The sequence below is a fragment of the Myotis yumanensis genome, unplaced genomic scaffold, assembly GCF_028538775.1.
Source record: "Myotis yumanensis isolate MYYU_CA2020_CCGP unplaced genomic scaffold, mMyoYum1.0.hap1 SCAF_8, whole genome shotgun sequence".
Classification (NCBI taxonomy): Eukaryota; Metazoa; Chordata; class Mammalia; order Chiroptera; family Vespertilionidae; genus Myotis; species Myotis yumanensis.
In genome coordinates, this window is record NW_027223759.1 from 81,516,512 (window position 1) to 81,521,127 (window position 4,616).

Here is a 4,616-nt window from a genome sequence, read left to right on the forward strand (position 1 = left end):
ATTGATGTGTATGGCATAAATGTGGCATTTTATTATTTGTTTTCTCTGGTTCTTCTTTCCTGTTTCTCTTTTCTTGCCTTTCTATGGAATACTTGACATTTTTAAAGTGTTATGAATGCCAAATGTTTTTGAGTACATACCTTTGCATAGTTTTTCTGGTGGCCACTGTATGTATTACAATATACTGTATATTGTGACATATAAGTCTTCTGGTATCCACATTCTTAATGAAGTTTGGAAATATCTCTTCCATTTAGATCATTTGCCTTCCCAACTTTTAACTATTATTGCCTTAGTTATCAATATCAGGTATAGTTTTATTAAAATTAGCAATAATTGTGCCACAGATAAACTTCATTGGCTATGATACTGCCAATGTGCAAAGCTGTTTCAATCATCAAATGTAATTTATAAAATGAAGAAAAGAATAGCCTATTGTATGCACCATATTTCTGTTCTCTCTGTTCTTCCTTATTTCTTCCTAATGTTCTGAGATTTATTTCATTATCATTTCCTTTCTGATTTAATAACTTTCATTAGCCAATCACTAAGGATTAGTCTGCTACTGATGAACTCTTTCCTTCTTTAGAGAATGTTTTGTTCCTCATTTATTACGGAAGAGTTTCACCAGTTATAGAATTTGCAACATATGTTTTATTCAACACCTGAAAAATATCAGGTTACTTTTACTTCTTTGGTCTCCATGTTTTTTTTGTTTTGTTTTGTTTTTTTGTTGTTTTTTTTTATGAAAAATCTACTTTCATTTGAATCTGTGTTCTTTATGGATAATGTGTCTCTTGTTGTTGCAGAAGACCAGAGAAAAACCAAGCAACGCTTTAGAGAAAAGGAGTTACACTGTTTATTATGCTGGTGGACTCAGCAGAATAACTTCTCAAGTCTGAGCAAAGTAACAAGCAGGGAGCTTCTCTTTTATATCTTTCTGGTGTCTTTGTCCCTCAAATGTGGATTATGCTTCTGGTCCTTTTCACAGGCTTTGCAAGAATGCCCCCAGGTGTTGGGGGTCTCCAGGCCATATCTAGTGGTCTGGCTTGGCGCCAGCACTAATAACTCCCCCTCTGGTGCTGTGCACTATCCATATTTTATGGCGTTTGTGAAATGTGAGAATTTAGATAACAGGTTCTGCAAGACCAGTTTCTGGGAAAGAGGCAATGACTTAATTACAGATCATTGAAAGGGCGAGGGCTAGGCCCTCCATCTTACCTTGGCCACGTGCTTGGCAAGGAGCTTCTTCCCAGAAGTCTAAGACTCTGCTAGCCACACCCAGGAACAAGACACCGACTTGTGCCTGGCCAATCGGCAGAGCACAGTCCTTTCTCCTCCCCTTACTCCAACCCCCTATAAAACCCGTCTCCATACAGAGTTTTCTCTCTCTGCCACTTGGCTTGCCGTTGAGTCGGTAAGGAGGGTAGGGGAGCCAAACCCGGGTTTGAAATACAGACTCTTATGCTTTTGCATCGGACTGGCTGGCTCCCTGTTGGTCTGCTGGGGATCTTGAAATCTGGGCATAACAGTTATCAAGAATGTACACTGGACTTGCTGGCACAGATTTAGATTGCTAGCCTCCCAAATATCAGGATTACATTAGCCTTTTTAGCCTTCTCATTGTCTCTGACTGTTTTCAAGATTTTTCTTTGTCTTTAGTTTTCAAAAGTTCAATTATGGTGTATCTTGGCAAGGATTTATTTCAGTTCATCTTGTAAACTGTTTACTCAACTTCTTGTAATTATGGATTGTATCTTTCACCAAATTTGGGAGATTTTACTTTTATTTTTCTAAATACTCTCTACGTTAGCCCCACAGATGCTTTACCCACCATGGTAATATGACCTTTGGCCCTTTTGTTTTTAAACCACTGGTCCTTGAGGCTCTGCTTATTTATTTATTCTATTTACTCTCTGATATTTAGATGGGGTGAATCCTATTGTTTTGTCCTCAAGATAATTGAATGTATATTTTGTAATTTATTCTTTATTATTGAGCACATCCAATGAGCACATCCTGCATTGTGTTTTTCAGTTCTAAAATTTCCATTTGGTTAATTAAAATAAAATAATTTCTATTTCTTTATTGAGGTTTTCTGTTTTTCATTTGTTTAAAGAGAACTTGTAATAGATTGTTCAAAAGTTTTTGTGGCTACTTAAAATTTTAATATTTAATAATCCACTATTTGATTCACCTTGATGTCTATATTGTTGATTATCTTTTCTTTTTTTTAATATATTTTATTGATTTTTTTACAGAGAGAAAAAGAGAGAGATAGAGAGTTAGAAACATCGATGAGAGAGAAACATTGATCAGCTGCCTCCTGCACACCCCCTACTGGGAATGTGCCCGCAACCAAGGTACATGCCCTTGATTGGAATCGAACCTGGGACCTTTCAGTCTGCAGGCCGATGCTCTATCCACTGAGCCAAACCGGTTAGAGCTGATTATCTTTTCTTGAAGTTATTTTCTTGGTTCTTGGTATAATAGGTATTTTTTTATATATCTTGACATGTTGTCATATGTTAGAAGATTCTGGATCTTATATTTAATCTTTTATTTTAGCAGTAGTCACCTCTGTAGGTTTAGCATGTGGGTGTTAGTCAAATCCATGGGCTCTGGTTCCAATGGCAATTTTATTTTCAGAGACTTTGTTGTTATATTTTGCTCTGATTGGTTAATCTGGCACCACTGGGGCTACCATTAGTCCCTGTTGGTTCAACCTAAATGGACAGAAGGGCAGTATGATGTTTTCCAGTGAAGGAGCAACTGCCCCCTCTTTCCCCCTCCCCCCATCCTCCTACTGCTCTAATGTTTCTGGGAATTGAGGAGAGTCTTTTTCTGGGAAATGGAGGAGAGTCTTTTTCTAGGAAGTGGAGGAGAGTCTTATCCATAGGACAAAGAGATTTCTTAAACCAGACCACTTGCTCTGGCTGGTTCTCTTGTCAACTCCATCTGACCCTGTTACACTTCAGTATCTCTTAGAGGAAAAGAGGAACTCTCAGGCCCAACAAGGGAGAGAGCCTCCAACGATAGCTTACTTATGGCTGGGGTCCTGAATAATTCCCTTTGCTGGTGGTTGTGTCCAGCTTATCTGAAGTTGTCAGAAGGACTTTTTATTTATTTTATTTTTTATTTTTTAATTTTATGTTATTTTAATTTAAATTAAATTAATTTAATTTATTGTTTTTTTAACCAAGGATGTTTTCCATTGATTTTTAGGGAGAGTGGGAGAGGGAAAGACAGAGAGAAACATCGATGTGAGAGAATGCATTGATTGTTTGCCTCCTGCAGGAGCCCCAACCAGGGTCTGGGCAGGGGCGAGCCTGCAACCAAGGTACGTGCCCTTGACCATAATCAAACCTGGAACCCTTTAGTCTGCAGGCCAATGATCTATCCACTGAGCCAAACCAGGTAGGGCTGAAGGACTTCCTTTTATTTGAGGGAGGAATGAGCTGATTTTGTTGCTAGATCAGGTCAGGATGCACTGGGTCTGCATGTACTTTCTCTGTTAATGGGTGAGAGGGATGCAAGATGCCCTGTATGGTTCTTTTCATTCCAAATTAGATCAGTTCTTTTACCACCTCTCTGAGTTCTATTATGGTTGTCTCCTGGACTATTTTAGAGTTTCTAGTTCTGTTCAGCAGAGAGGAACAGGAAACACAGGTCTACACCATCTTGTCTTTATCAGAAGTCCTTGGATATCATTTCAATATATTGAGGAGAAAAGGACAAACCTCACATTCAGTGTGCAAGTGTGTATAATGTAAACAAGTCTATAACAACAAGATTTCCTGTGCTAGATAAACGTTTTCATCTGGTGTATATGATAGAACATTATTTCTGAGATACATTTGTTAAACTTTCTATTTACTGAAACCCCTCAGTGGTTTAAAAATAATTGATTTGAAGATATCCAGATATGATGATGTTGTGAGCTCTGGTGTTTAGACTTTCCATTTATGTTTCTTCATATTTTATTTGAACTTAACAACAACAAAAATGTCAAATACACAGAGAAGATAAATCTGTGTGGTTACTCTGCCCAAGGACCATTGTTACCCTCATGTCAGAACTTAAGGATATAGAAGAGTGATGAAATTGGAATAAAAGAAAAAAGATGGTGTGGATGAAAGGGGCTACATGCTAACCTGACAAGTTCAGGGAAGGCCTGCATGGCAGTCTTGCAAACTCAAAGACCTAAAGTAATCACAAAGGATGGTCTGAAATTAAAACTTTAATTAAAAGCAGTTATGGTGGGTAGTCACGTTCTAGGCTGGTATCTTCCCTGACAAGGTCAATCTTTACCTTAACTGAGCCTATTGTTTTTTTTGCATCTATGATGACATATCACTGAAATGTCAGGGTAACTTGTAACTTCCCTTTTTTCCAGTCCCCTCAGGGCATAACCAAATGTCCTGGATGCCATTGACAGAGATCATAAATTCCTTCATTGTTAGTTATCATGTTAATTGTTGATTGTTAACTATCCTGTATCCACCTAAGTAAAAGAAGTGTGTGTCTATCATTTTACTTTTTATCCAATCCCAGATGTTTCCCGGAGTTGCTTTCTCCTGCCTCCCTAATCTATCACCAATGGATTTCATGTAACC

At 37.9% G+C, this 4,616-nt stretch overlaps 1 pseudogene; it reads right to left on the bottom strand.

Moving 5' to 3' along the window:
* Positions 1 to 262: 262 nt before the first annotated feature.
* Positions 263 to 387, bottom strand: LOC139015836 (U4 spliceosomal RNA; annotated as a pseudogene).
* Positions 388 to 4,616: the final 4,229 nt, after the last annotated feature.